Here is a 15,864-nt window from a genome sequence, read left to right as displayed (position 1 = left end):
GAGGCATACGAAAGGAAGGCCCACAACTGATTACGAAAATAGCCTTCATGGGTGAAAAGCAGAACTGTTTTGCAACTCAGCTGCTTCCACTCCAAACATTTCGGCCGCTTTCTCCCTGCATTCGAACAATGTCTGATAAAAACTCAGAGCTGTTGATTTCTTATCTGACTCCTGGATTAGCAGTGGAGTAAGTATTGCGACATCTGTTTTGGTGACATATGAAATAGTGACAGCTAAAATATCTACATTTGAAAATTGAAATTGAGATCAAATCTTAAGAACAGTAGTTGCAAAATTTTTGAATGACTTTCATGAACATAGCATAGATTTCCAAAATCTTACCGCAAAGGATATTTACGAAGTGTTTCTGTAAATTTTCTGGGTGTCACTAGTTTTTATCTGCGTGCAATTTAGGGTTCTTCAAGTTTTTTGTGTGTCTACAGCGGTCGCCTTGCTTACTTTTCGCAATTCTACTGGCTGTTCACAAGACTCGGTTACTAATGATTAAGCCGAATCATCACCTAAGGCTTTTGGTGTTGCAATCAAATAGGCATTACAATGTGATTGTCTTGTACACTTGCTTAGGAACGTTTTAAACGGAGTAATGTGTAATGCTTTTTACCCCTCGACCGATTGTTACCAGCGGAAACTGCCAAAATCCTTGAGCATTTGCTCTCACACACTCTTGATATTCATACGTCGCTATATTATTCCTTTCTAAGCAGGGGGCGAGGGCTGATGAAGCTGCCAAGAGAAGCTTTTTGTTTCGCACCTTTATGGCTACGTAGAACTGGAAATAAAGATTACTCTATTAAAAGAGAGTGGGCTTCTGCTAACGAAGAGTTTGTCGAAGAAAGAAAATCATCTCGCGGTTTGGTGTACGCGCTACAAAAAATGTTACCAAATTCAATTGCACTAACGGAGTTGAACAGACGCATTTCTTGAGCGGTAGTTAATAAAAGGCTCATTGTAAAATTCGCTATATTTTTTAGGGTGAGTTGTATTTGTCCATTCGGAAGGGAAGTTAGCTCACACGGGCTAGAAGTCCAATCCTTGTAGAGCCAACTTAATAAAGGTTACACCCTTTTGTTCGTTAGAAATCTATACATTATTGCGTGTTTTAGCTAAATATGTGAATGTAAAATATCCTACGTAATACACGTTTTCGAGAAATGATATGACGCCGTATGTTCGGCATAAAAATGCAGGGTAAAAAAGCTGTATGTGGATTTTTTTCTCCCCGTGCAAAACACAAACCTCAGGACCACTTTCCTGGGCATTTACACTGTGCATGCCGATTCTTACGGCAGATGCGAATTTACACGTACACTGAATAATGATTTCGCAGGGTAGAAAATCACGCTTCGGAAAAATGTGAGAAAATCATTACTTGCTTTCTTTAAACCAGTACGGTGTCAGTTGTCGCTTTGTAAAACAGTATAATCCTGTAGATGCCGGAGTGGCGATCGAACTCGTGCACGGCAGCACCGAAGGGACAGTACAAGATTAAAAAATAACGTCAACTCTTCGTCATTATTGTTGATGCTGAATTCGCATCAAAAAGGCAGAATACAGAGTGCATTATAATTTTCAAACACTTTCAAGAAGGCATTTCGTCATTTGATTGTTGCCATTTCGGACAACATTGGATATTGTCACGAGATGTCCTGCATGAGTTCGTCGTTAGATTGTTTTACGACCGCTTCTTTTTGTCACATTGAGTCATGCAAGTATTTGTGCCTGTCGTTTTTCTCTGGAACGACTTCGTCAGAACACATATATGTCTAATTTTAAACTTGAGGCATGTGTTTTAAAGGAAACAATTTGTTCAAATACAGTAAAATATAGTGCATCATGCGCATATTTTATTTTTCTCAAGCCTTCTTTTCATTTACTGCAAAAATACAACCAGCGTGCAAGAGACAAGTTGGGCACGAAAATTGTTCCCTATGTTTGTTAAGGAGCGTGTTGTTGATCCCTTCCCATTTCCCTTAAACTTTAATCAGCGCAGTGCCCAAACAACCCAAGCGAGGTTCTGTGGGAAAAACAATCCCTTGTCGTTTGGTTTTATAACAAAAGTTCAGTGATAAAAATTACTAACAGAAATCAAGGCTCTTGCTTATAAGTTACAAACAATTACTTCGTGTTCCTTGCGAAACAGGTGGTGAAGCGGTAAAGCAGAGATTTTGGTTAAACCATGACGTCTGAGATGAAGGCAGTAATTGTAGTAAACGAAACGTAATGTTTACTGTGCTAGTTTTACACAGTGTAAATCGAGGAGAACTTTCGTTATCAATAACAGACGTTAACCATCATCGTTCACTGCAAATACCTTGCGAGTGAATTTTCCGCCAGTTCTTATGCACTCTATATAGCGAACACACGTCAACTCTTATTTGCTTGAACCGCGAATTCGTGCAAGATGATCAACCCAAACTAAAGTGTGTCTCTCTCTAGATAAGCATGTCTGTGTCTAATGGCTCTCGCCGTTATTATTTCCCACTACAGAAAAGCGCATTAATTCCACTCTCGTTAATTCGGAAAATTGGTTAATTCGGACACGTCATCTGCTCCCTGTAAATATACGCATCACTCTATGAGACAGGGCGCTCGTTATTTCGGACAGATTTCACCGCAAATCGGATAATTCGGCGACTTTCAGGCCGCTGGCGAGGCTCAAAAACGAAAAAAAATTCCCCCGCACCACCACGAAGGGAATCGTGCAGAAATGCGAATGCATTGGGTAATGGCGTAATTAATGACGAGAGTGTGAACGTAATCATTTTTTCATCAGTACCTGTTTGTGTTATCGTTGTACCTGACGGCCACAATCACTGCCTTGTGATCGCTAAAGTGCACGGTCAAAGGGTCTTTGAGAAGCATACGCGCGTCACAGTTTCGCGTAAAGACCAGATCAATGCAACTCCCGTGAATGGTAGTGGGGCACGTGTCGAAGCCGGCAGAGAGACAATGCGTAGAGTGCCTGGTCTGCATGTACTCGACCAGCCACTCGCCACTCTTCTTGCGCACGTCAACGTTGAAGTTGCTAACCAAGACTATGGGGTCAGAGGGTAGGAGCGCACGCGCACACTTTCCATAGCCGCGCCCAGCTGCGCGGCAACGGCGTCTCGAGCGAGGTTGGGCGCGAGGTACACGGTCACCACAAAGACTCCGTCTCCGGTGTAGGCAAGGGTGTACAAGTCCTTGTACGGAGACGTGTCTCGAACGGGGGACGTGGCAACGGCGTGCGATATCAAGTTCCCATACACGTTAGACACGAGACTAACACCGCAGTACTCGCCGTCCTTGCCGCTTCGAGCAAACTAGTACAGCTCGCTTCAAGCGCATGGGTTCGGCATTGAGCGCGGAGAGATAACACCTGCGGGCGCACGCCGACGGAGCACGACAACCCCTTCTAAGAAATGCATTCGCATTTACGACGACGACGAGGAAGGCAGAACTACGAGGCGCGCGCTCACGTGCGCTCGCACTGGAGGAATGCAGGCGCACGCCGCTCGATGGACGCAAGACAACCCCCGACTAATAAATGCATTCGCATTTAAAAAGAACAATTCGGAACAAAAGTGAAGCTCAAACGCAGCATCGCCATGGACATCAATTATCGACTTGGCTTGACTTGAGACTGGTTGAACGTCTTTTCTTCGCGTGTAGGTTTGGCGGTGCCATCGGTGCCATTTTGTGGCTTTATTCCCGTTGGAGTGCAGCAACGCTGAACGCCGTTTTAACGTGGAACGATTCAGTGCGGCTCCTTTAGCTTTCTCCTGTGACCGCACTTCGTAAAATAAAGGTATGTGGAAAAAAACGCATTTATTGTGTTTATTTCGACCATTCGGTAATACGGACATTCGGTTAATTCGGACATTTTTTCCGGTCCTTAGAAATCCGAATTAACGAGCTTTTACTGTATTGTCATTTTGCTGCTCCCCCTATGAACAAAATGAAAGATTAGATGCTTTACCTGCGCAACCACACCTGCATATGGCTTGGCCTTGGCTGCAGGTGAATGTCAGGCTAACGCTACCAGGAATAAGTTGTGTGGGCTCTACGTGGGGCAATCACCTTCGCTTTATACAAGTAAGCACGCAGTTCATAAGCAAACCTGAGTATAAAAAGGTAGCTAGTGCGGAGCGAAAAAGATAAGAATCCACGTTTGCTCCTCTTGGGCCTAGAAGCGTGTTCTCTTCCGTGCTGGTGCGAAAGACTAAGATGTGGCACACAGTCTGGTTTGGCTCGTCCGTATCCCAAACTCGTGCTCCTGATAAATTACATTTGACACATACGATAGTATAAGGAAAAATCCCGGGGCCATCTGCACTATCCTGCAACCTGGCGAGGGGCGAATCATGCAGCGTGTAAGTGTATTCTTGGCGCCTTGGAGTTTTTGCAACGGGGATGAAACCGTTACGGGGTAGATGAATACAGCTTTGCTGTAACCATCTCTTGTCTCTGAAGCACAAAGGTCTCTAGGGCGAGGCGTAAACAAGTGTCGTGGAATTTTTTAGCATGCGTTGCGTTCAATGCGAGGCGTAAACAACAATCTCGGTGTTTTAGCTTCGTGACTGGATGAGACGAACGATGATTACGACGATGACGAGGACGACAGGAGCCGCGAACAGTCCCAACCTCTAAGTGGCTGAGCCCCTAAAAAATTGGTTCGTTCATGTGGGTTGTTATAAAAGAATTTATGAAAAAGCTACGATGTCCTTTGCCACAAGAGGAAGGGAACTCAGTTGTAACACGCACTTCTTTGCTGTAACGCTTCTTGGTAATTGTTAATTGGGAAGGATGAAGCTGACCGAGGTATTTTGAAGCGACTCCAGTGGCCGAAGTAAATAAACCATGCTGAAGTTCTGAAATGAGGCACCAAGTTCCCATTTATTGCCACTATTTCATAGAACGATAGATCTGGCGAAGCTCGCCAGCCTAAAAATTTGTATCGAGAGCAGGCCATCATAACTTTACACTTGTAATAATGTTACAATGTGAACGCACGTCTCCAGGCACGAACTGTAGGAATTCAGGCCCCCTTCTAGGTGCTGCAAGAAGTCCTATTGGTTGCATGCAACTTCAACAGCAATGTCACTGGTGTGTCCACGGAATCGCACACACCTTAAATTCGTTGCGTTCATAATTCTGTAAACGATGGCGCGCACGGACCTGGGTAATTGCATATAATGGGTGTGCGCCTATACCGTGGGAGTGTTTCTGTAGATTCAGGCGTGAAAAAAACAGTGGCTTTTTCTGAAAAAAAAAGAATTTACCAGTTGATTGCAAGCGTGATTACGCGATACCGTGGTCACGATATTGCCACAACTACACGTAAACAAACGGACGTGCCTAAGCACTGACAAAATATTGTAGATTCCTACACAGTATTGTGCACACACAAGTAGAGATGAGCTTAAATACACTCGAATGAAGTATAGTTAAGAAAGTTTAAGGCCGCAGTGGACGATGTTCGAAGAGCGAGATGCAGTTGATGAGTGAAATATCTTAATTGTATCACAAGAAAATAATTTTGGGAAGGCGGATTGTGCATTCGTAAAAGGCGAGTGATATTTTAAGCAAGTTAGAGTGCTTGCCTGCAAAACATGTCGTGGAATATTACAATACACACCAGAATTTCAAGGAAGATGTTTTACCAACTGATTTGTGAATGGCCAGCACCTAATCGTCCTTCTAGAGGTAAATGACAACACATTTCCAATTTAGTGTTCCAAATACCCCTTTCCCTCTTGGTGTTGTTTCAGGAGGATGAACTAGAAAAAAATTCCCCCGCATTTCCCCGAGGGGGAGAATGTGAAAGTGCGAATGCACGGTTGTCGGCCCGCTTGCGGCGCTTGCGCTCGGCCCCCGCAGCCCACCGCCTCGCCGCCTTCTCTTCCATCTCTTCCATCGGGTTTGTAGTATCACGTGTACACCACGCAGTTATCAAGCCGCTATAACGCCGCTGAGTCGCCAACGCACGCCGCTGACGACGTAGTTTGAATGCGTTAAAGATATAAGGCGCGTTACTAACACTGATATCAGCGTCGTCGCGTCCGTGGCTTAGTCGGTAGAGCGTCGCGCTGCGGCCGCAAAGTCCTCGGATCGAAACCTGGCGCCGGATGCTGTTTTTTTTTATATAGAGAGGAGGACTGCGTTAAAGATATAAGGCGCGTTACTAACACTGATATCAGCGTCGCGTCCGTGGCTTAGTCGGTAGAGCGTCGCGCTGCTGCCGCAAATTCCTCGGATCGAAACCTGGTGCCGGATGCTGTTTTTTTTTTTATATATAGAGAGGAGGACTGCGGACGCCGCCGCCGCCGCCGGCGGTGGAAGGTTTGGGGTCGCTTATAAAGTGCATTCGCACTTAAAAGTGGCTCCAATACACGCTGTGAAGGTAGTTTGAAAACAGAGCTTTAAACGACACCCCCAAGAATTGCCCATGCGACGGCACTTGAATTCACACACGTGGCTTTACAAAGAGTGGAACAAGAGATTCTGCCAGCCGTTACTTGAAATTTGCGGGGGCGGCATCCTGAACGCAGCAGCGTCACCATGGCCGGACTAGAGAGGTGGACGCCACCACCGTAGGCCGGCCGTGCGTCGGCAGAAAGAAAACGGTGAGGAGCATATTTCGAAGGGTGCGACAGCACAACCAAGCCATCCTGTTGTGCTAGCTCGGGGCTGCACCACCGCGCGACACAAGCGTAGCCACCGAAACAATTCGGCATGTGGGCTTAGTGATTCCCATTCACCCCCATTTAAGCTAGTTAGTTTAGTAAGTTTCCGAATTGCCAGAAAGGTGAAGGAACTTTTTGAATCGCTAATTTATCAGGACCAGTTTCTCCGCCGGCCTTTTGTAATACCACTGAAAACACAACCGAATTGTTATTCATCAATTTAAAAAAACGAAGTCCCATTCCTGACAAGCAGTGAGCAAACCGTAGCGTTTCTCCCAAGGCCAGATGTCTGTATTTGGTCTCTGCATTTTGTTTTCCCGCCCTCCAAACCAATCCTTAACTTTGCGGTAAGATCACTTCATTTGGTCGAGTCCGGTTTACCCAGGAGCTGCTGTTGAACAAGTTAATGAAGCCGTGCGAAGGAAGCGCGCAATGAACACGAAGGTGCGCCAAAATAGGCCCAAAACAACCATCGCTAAAGCAGGCGACAAAGCCGTACAGCCGACGCGCCCGCCCGCGAGCAGGCACCTCCGCGCGGGTAACGCTGGGTGAATTCGCAGAGCCATCTACAATGTGGTCCATCAGGAAAGTCCTCCGCCACCGCCCACCCCTCCGCAGCCTCCACAACCGCAGGGAGTTTATTGTCACGCCGGCCCCATTAGAACCATTAGCTGGTATGGGTAGAAAGCTTCGCTTCAAAAATTAAACGAGCTTACAAACGCAACAGTATTCATACACGAAATGAAACAAGAGAAAACGAAGTACAAACAACGGCGAAAAGTCCGAACGTTCAAAATGCAGGAGCTTGCAAATAAGCCGTAATCATCAGCAGCCACCAAATGTACAGAAAGCGTCATGTACACAGCATGATTAAAATGTAAGTATCTTTATCGCCCCAAAAACTGTCGCAATTTCAGTAAGAAAATTAGAGGTGTAAACACCCGTACCTCTAACGCACTACAGTAATTACCGCAGTTGCACAAACGAGTATTTGCGCACATTTACACAACGATAACAATCACGAATTATATAGCTCTGGTGTAGCCGTTTGAGAACAAGAAAATATGTCCTCGAGTACCTTTCTTTGTGAACTCCAGCCTGACCAGCATGTATGTTATAAAGACAGACGTCTTAGTTCCTCTTGTTTTACACGAAGAGGCTTGCAACATAGGGCATGTGTAACATCTGAACTTCGAATTCTAAAATCATTGTTATGTGTTACAAACGTCGGAGCAGTATTTTTCGCCCACATGATTCTATCGCTCAATGCATTTTTAAATGTTTTCCAATCAGTGCAGTCAGCATACACGCCTTAGAAATAGGTTCTGCCCGTTTTTCATCGGTCAACCGCTTCCTTCTGCTCCATAAGGAAGCAACAATGATGGTAGAGCCCTGGTTTCCTAATGCCTGGATTCCTGTCGGGTACCAGCCCAGAAAATGCACGCCTCGTCGACATCCCGTGCGTAGGACCGGTCGGCGGAGATTCGGTGTGTCCCCCGAATTCCCGAGCTTTCCTTGCGACGCGTCCACACATACGACTCGTCCACCTCAGGTTATGGCCGCTGTACATTAACAGGTAAAACAATTCAAGAAAAAAAGCTTAAGTCTATTCAGCGAATTCCCATGTTAAAAATCTGTAAAGCCTTCAGAACTGTCTCAAATCAAGCCTTAAACGTTATAACTAATGTCATACCAATTAAATTCACAATTGAAAAGGAAAACAAACTCTTTGAAATATTTAGCGATAACAAACCATTTTCATGGCAAAACAAACGATTTCAACTGGATAACATAGCTGCTAAAGCTAACCTCTGGAAAGAACACCCAGCAAACTATACTAAAATTGCATATCATAAATAATTCTTCCAGAAGACTATTATATATACACAGATGGCTCACAAGTCAACACCCAAGTTGGAGCATCTTTCGCTGTATTAAATAATTCAAATAAAATTCTGCATCAAGAAATGTACAAACTCCCAGAACACAGCAACAACTTCATTGCCGAGTTAACAGCGATTGAAAGAGCACTTCAATACATTAAGCAAAATGGGTCCAACTTTCACTATCAAATATTAACTGACAGCCTTTCAACACTACAAGGCCTGAGCAATCCTACATCTACTAATCCTTTCATAGTAAACCTTACATAATACACAACCTTACACAATAACGTACATAAATTAACACTGACATACGTTAAAGGACACTCAGGAATATTAGGAAATGAGATAGCTGATGAATTAGCAAACAAGGCCAGAACTAAAGGAAACGAAATAGACCACCCGATAACTAAAAGATTTATCAAAAAAGAACTTTACAACACAGCTATAAAGAATTGGAACATAGATTGGCAGAAAGAAGGCAAAAAATCAGAAACTTATAAATGGATAAACAATGTAAGGGAATCAATAGACAATCTTCCAACAAATTATTTTTCTACTCAAGCTCTGACGGGACATGGGAGATTCCCATTTTACCTCAAACGATTTAAAATTTCAAACTCGGACTTATGCAAATGTGGCGAACAAGCCCAAGACTTTGATCATTATCTTAGATCATGTTCAATAACCTCTCAACATAGGCAAAAACTTAAAGAAATACTAAAAAAGAAAGAAATTCCGAGCTCCAAGGCCGATATTAGAAAAAACCCTGAACTATTGAAGATATTAGAAAATATGGTTGAAAAAATAAACGATGAAATACCGCAAAGATTACCTTCCTGACGATTCCGTCGGAACTAAGGGAGGGGAAAAGGTTTGCAGAGGCCGCGCTAGGACCCTAAGACAATCATTTATTGTGGGTGACCCCCTGGACCAGTGGCCCAATGAAGCCCTAAGCAACCTTGAGGCAACCTAATCAGAGGCCCAAACTGACTCTCAAAACAACTACATCACCTTCCATCTACTCGCAGAACCATCGCCCACGAGGCAGGTTCGCACGCTATCAGCGAAAAAAAAAAGGAAGAAGACAGCAACAACCTTCACTCTGGGAACGTTACCATTCCCACAGGATGCTCCACTCAGCTGGGTCTTTGGTCCTTCCTGCCCTCCTCAGTTTGACAAGCAATCAAAATGGTTCCTTCTCAATCGAGAGAAGCCGAGTGGTGGCCCGCCACCAAACCTGCTGTCTTCCACCTAAATTGGGCTCCATACAACAGACCTTCTCCAGCTTGAAAAACCAAAAAGTACTTCTTCTGTATCAAATGAAGAGTACCAAAGCTGCTTCCCCATGGGTCCCCAGGAGGGAACAGCACCTCAGAACGCAATCAGATACCACCCCCTGCGGCATGTTCGCCAGGGAGGTAGCAAAAGCAGTCTAAAGTACACATTCTAGATAAAACCTCCATTGGAGCAAGGAATTTCAATGAAATTAGAAAAAAAATGTAAAAATCAAACCTAAACCTCTTCCTCCCAATCTTATCACATTACATATTTCACTGATTCAGCAAACTATATCTCTTCGGTAAAAAAAAATCACAACTCTCTCACCAATCTTCGCACTAAAATGTAGTCACAGCTAACATACTCAACTAAATATTTAACAGTATTATAGCGTGAAAGCCAAACAAGAGAACACCAGTTATCAGACGAGTTAAACGCACGAACTTCTAGCAATTACAGTTTTGCCATGAAAAAAAAGGAACATTAAGAGCGAAGGAGAGATAATCAACCACAGGCCCCCCTCCCAAAAAGGGTTCTGGAGGCTTACAGACTTCAACATTCATGTTTCGCTACTCCTAATCATTTAAATCAATACTATTCATAGGAAATCACTTAAACTTGAATTATACTTTCATTTTATAATCAACTAAATACATATATAGGTTATATGTAACCTTCAAATTCTTTGGAAGGGTACTAATATTTTCTTTATTTTAGCAGGAAAACCAGAAGCAACCTGATATTCCTCCTACATAGTAAACTATCAAGACAAGCCAATCTACTGCACCACAAGAATCAAGACTTCGATTGAAGATTGAAGACTGAAGTCGAAAACCAATCACTTTTTCAAAAAAAAAAAATAAACGCCGCCTTTTGCCCCCCGTTCCCTTGGCCGGTTTCGCTGATGGTATTCCCCCCCCCCCTTTTTTATTTTTTTTCTCTTTTTCCCCCAAAATAACTTTTCCCACTTTATTTTACTTTACTATTGGTTTAAGCCTGCTATACCTAGTGGCGCAGGCTGAGGCACTTATTATTTTATGTTCTTTTAACTTGCCTCACAATATCCATGTTGCATACGGGAAGGCGTAGCCGAGCCGAGCTCTGTCGCCTCCGACATGCGTATAGTAGCGTGGTGACTTGTGCAGCCTTGAAGAAGACCAGAAGCCGAAGCCAAACTTAACTTGTTTACTGCATTGCGAGAGATGAGCCGAAACCAGGCAAGAATAATGCCCCGACGGGCGAGGTTATAGTTAAGCTTTCGAGCAGAGTGACAGCATTGACAGAGTGACAGCATTTCTCAAACAGGAACAAACTTCGGTGCTTTGGGCTCGTATTTAGAGCCAACCCGCTAACGGTCAAACAAGCGTTCTCCTTGCCTTCTGCACACGGCAGGAACGGTACAAACACACACAACACTTTTTCCAGAGTTCGTGAGCGGTCGGCATGAGCGGCGCACGCTGAGTCCGAGAGAGGGGAGAGAGGTGGTCTCCCAAACGGCTTCTGCGTCCTTCGGACAAGTCGAAGCATACCTCGTCTTCCAAAGCCGAAGCTTGAATCACGCAGAGAGAGAGGCGGCAGTGATCCGAATTTTCCCAGACATGTATGGTCGTGTTTGGATCCGTCGGCTGCAAGCGTGAATCACCGACAGGGAGGCCTGCTCGAAAGGCGCACGTAGTAGAGACTTTGCGGCACAGCCGAGGAGTGCGGCACAAAGTGGAGCCGAGCGGCGGGCTGATACGAAACACCACATACTGAGTAAATACATTATATAAGTGCGCCGTAACACGAGGACTGAGAAATGTTCACATATGCACCATTTTTCTTGCTAGAGGTGGGCACTATCATTTGCTTCTTCTGACCAGACGCTAGCGCCGTCTTTGAAGCGACCACCCAATTCGCTGCGCTGGGCGGTTAAGTGCTCCGTACTTTCCGTGTGTCTGCTCGGTAGCCATGCATCGGTTGCAGTGCTTGTGTGTATGTGTTATGTTTTGTTTTTACCATCTGAGGACGGATTTGAGGTCCTAATCTGCTACCAGAGCGGAAGATGTCTACCCCGGCTGTTGCGAGCAGCAGTAGCACTAGTGGTGGTGGTGCTGGTGGTGCTCCGCAGTTCCGCGATGCAAATGTACCGGTATGGCACCGACTGACATAGAAATCGATATCGGGGAATAAATACGTGTTTTCAATGCCACCATACTTGTTACGTTCACGGATTAGTCATGTTTACGAAAGCGCGGACGTCGAATGCGGAGCGCGCAAAGCATATGTGGGTCACGCTGATCCACGCTCGCGATGGACTTTCGACGAGGCGATTGCTACGCTGTTGACATTGCAATGCAATATAATCTTTCTCAAGTAGACTTATGACGGTTACTGACTAAACTAAACGAAGGATCGACATTTGGGCAAGTTGGTTGATCATGATAGTAATCATGATTGGCCTAACTCTGCGACGCGCATGCGGCCTGCCGCTCAGAGCCCACCTTTGTTGCCGGAACCGCTGCTTACACCACAAATGCTTTACGCAATCACCAGCAACTGTTTTGTAATTGTAGTACTTTAGATTCCGTGACAATGCAAAAGGATTAGAGGCCTTTAATTTGACCGCGTTGTGAACAGGTTGGGCTATTTTCCAAATGCAGCGATCACGTATCACGAGCTGCGTTTCCACGTTGGGCTGCCTGCTTATCCTGCTATATGGAGAAAGTTACCCTTTCATATCGTTTGGCAGTATAAAGCGTTCGCCTGAAAAAAGTAAACAAAACGCCGTGGTTTTAAAGGTTTTCTTAGATGAAAAGGGGATTGTTTATCGCTAATCGACTATAATGACCAAAGAAGATATGGTATTTTAAATTGACTACAAGGAACCAGAAGTCACAGTAGTGTATAGTATCGGTGCTCGTGAAAGATACCCAGGTGGTCAATATTAATCCGGAGGCGTCCACTACGGCGCGCCACATCACCTATGAAGCCTCGGTGCGTTAAATCCCATAAATATTTAATTACTTAATCAACTAGTCAAGTAATACTGTATTGTAAAGGGTAAAGTTACTTCTAACATATCAGGGGTTCCGTTCCCTTTCGCAGCTTTGGGTGTGATAAACGGATTTTGCTCCGTCTGCTTTCCGTCCAAGTGCACCCAACAAACCCTAGAGGGGGTCATTGGTACAAAGTCGTTGCGATTTATCAACGGCGTCAACAGATATCTAAACTCGGTGTTCGTTGGAGAGCAATGTAGCAAAAACACTTCGCAACCGCACTGCATTTTCTCCAGGCAGTGTCGTGCAGATGCGTACTGTCGGCGACTTTTTCTCGCTTTCTCTGGTTGTTCGATAACCCACCACCGCACAGTGCTGACCAAGCGACGTTTGCGCCTTGAACGGCATCGCAGCATTGGCTAAAACAGTTGAAAGTTCCGCATAAAATAAGCACACGGTGCGAAACACTCCTGAACTACGCAGTGGAGCACACCGCGCTGAGTGACCTTAACAGCCTAGCGTGCACAGGCAACGCTGGTCCGCCGGAAGCGGAAGGCGTGTGGGCCGGCAGGAGAACTGGTTTGCGAGTATTTTCCTTCTTTCCCGGCTGCTTATGGAAAATGGTGTATGATGCAGGACTAGGCGCATACTAACAAAAATTTTTATTGAGAAAGCAAAGAATTTTTAATAAGGTCAAATACTTTGCTCTTGCGCAGCATCACCAAAAATTATAAAAATCATACAAACTTCAAAAAGCTATAAAACGGGTAGGCCCGTGCAGCTGGCGGGCTTCAACATGCGACAAACCCCTTCTTTGTGTCTCCGCTTATCCAAAATCAAGAAACGCTGTCTCGTTCGCGTGTAGGGCGATGGACGGATGGATTAAGCACTTCCTGTGGTTTTGGTGCATGTAAAAATCTTCCATGATTTCCCTTGGAAGGGTGTCTTGGTGTCTAAACAACAGAGTTTTCGGGTAGAGAGCGGGCTATATAAACGGTCCCTGCAATATTTGCAATGCGACGCTAAGTTCAAGCTTACAGCGCTACTTTGAGACTGCGCTAGTGTTCGCTCAGCCTTTTGTTTAGGCACCGCCTGATATGTTCGATATACGTCTCTACATGCGACAGGAACCTCGTACACAACCCGGCGGGAAAAGGCTATGAACATCTCCATGTCTTTTACCATGCACGTTGGACGTTGCGGTTTGTTTTGTCTTTGCAACCACTCTTGAACAGCTGAACGGATGCCGCTGAGCCTGTTTATTGCCAGGCAGCGGCATTGGTGTCGCAACAAGTTTCCCGCCACCTTCAGCTGGTAACAAAGGCCATGTATAGATGGCCTGATGGCAACCCTTTTCGTGGTTCGTCCTTTTCCTGTTATTTTTCTTATTTAAAGCTTTTCAGGGTCTTCTGTGCATCCGTGCGGACAATTGACATGGCGTACCCGGATACATCGACTATTTTTACCTGCTCTGATACACACTCTGCCATACCATGGATGCAGCTCTGGTGTAACGCCGCCGTTGTGAAGAAAGATTTCCTTGTCTTTGGTTGCACTTCCAGAAACATGTTTGTTCTAGAACTCCAGCTTCAAATCGAGGAATTGAGTCCGGTCGTCCTCAGGAGCCTCAAAGCTAAACCTCACACCCATGCCCTGCTCCTTGAATCCTTGCAGCACTCTGTTCGGGGTCTTAAAGAACTCTGTTCCGTTTACCACAACCAGATAGTCGTCCACGTATCTTAATACTTTCTTCGCTGTATTCAGTGTGCGTTGTATTCCTGTTTCCACCTTTCCTAGGAAGATTGTGCTGAGCACCCGAGCAACCATGGAGCTGATGCACACACCGGAACGTCCGTTCCAGCTGTCACTGTCACTTTCAGATAGCATCATAGGACTTCGAAGAACCCCTCTATGGAATACCGTACAGATCAATTACGGCTTTTTTGTCGTTGGCTTCGCATATGCAGTTTCCGACGCAACGCATTAGGTGGTCATTCCGCGTAGAATATTACAGGTCCTTGACGTCAACGCTGAGCGACTTAAAACCCTGTGTGTTGTCTTTCTTTAGTACCTAAAAACGTCCATAGAAATCGGAAGTACGAACGGTTTTAATGACTCTAAGTGCTTCTGTAGGTAGGCAGACACCACCGGCCGCCATGTACCCTGTTTCAATACAATAGTCGTGAGTAGTACCCGAGGCTTGTGCTTCTTTACCACAAAAATGCTCCGGCAAGGAATTTTATTTGAAGGTAAACAGAGTCCGCCGCAGAGGGATCAAGAGGCACACAGTCCAAGATGAACCAATCGGGGAATTCGTCTTGTGCAGTGAGATGGAACAGCGGTGATGATAGCCGTCGGTTAGTGCTACATGATTGGCCAGTCGAGGAAGAAAGGGATTGGCTCGCGGCAGCACTTCAATCAATCTTCGTTTTACTCTTAAGGAATATGCAGGTGCTTTCCTGATGTACGAGAGCAGTTTCGTTTGATTTTTCCTCTTCAGCACTTCCAGGGTTCGGGGTTTGACTTTTGTCGGTTTGTCTGGGATTTCCATGAAGTTCTATATCCCCGTCTCTCCCTTTTCTTGAAACATTCCTTCCGGTAAAACGCAAACGTGTTATTCGTTATGCGGCACCAGCAAGCGCAGCTCCTCGCTAGCGAGATGGTTTGGGACTAACTGCGGGCTTGTTTCTATCCTTGGCGGCGTCAAAGACGGAGCGACCATACTGACGCGCTCTGCAACGCACCTTACCTGTAATCATTGGACGCCTGTTCTGTGATTTTCCTCTATATTGTCAGCCTCTCTAGTATCTGCGGTGAAGCCTCTAGCCGAATTCTGGTCCCCCTTTGGCCAGTGCACGATGAAGCAAATGTGCGTAGGCTTGAAGTTTTCGCCGTTGAATAAACGTACGTGTTTTCTGAATAAAATTGGTTGTTAGACTGCTCCCTGTGCTGCATTGTATGTTTGTCTTTCTCAGTCCTTGTGCTACCACGTAGTTATATTATACATCCCTACCAACTCGCCCGATTCACTATAAT

General features: G+C 45.3%; 1 protein-coding gene across 1 annotated transcript in view; it reads right to left on the bottom strand.

Annotated features, from left to right (window-relative positions):
• LOC144153347 (neprilysin-1-like) overlaps positions 1 to 1,491 on the bottom strand; it is a 92,108-nt gene extending 90,617 nt beyond the window's left edge. The window contains exon 1 of the mRNA XM_077684998.1: positions 1,391 to 1,491. The gene's annotated coding sequence lies outside the window, so the exon portion shown is untranslated. The remainder of the gene's footprint in view (positions 1 to 1,390) is intronic.
• Between the last annotated feature and the right edge of the window lie 14,373 nt (positions 1,492 to 15,864).

The sequence above is a fragment of the Haemaphysalis longicornis genome, unplaced genomic scaffold (assembly GCF_048455015.1).
Source record: "Haemaphysalis longicornis isolate Haplotype H1 unplaced genomic scaffold, Haemaphysalis longicornis Haplotype H1 scaffold_9, whole genome shotgun sequence".
In the NCBI taxonomy this organism is placed as follows: Eukaryota; Metazoa; Arthropoda; class Arachnida; order Ixodida; family Ixodidae; genus Haemaphysalis; species Haemaphysalis longicornis.
This window is presented reverse-complemented; position numbering and strand designations above follow the sequence as displayed.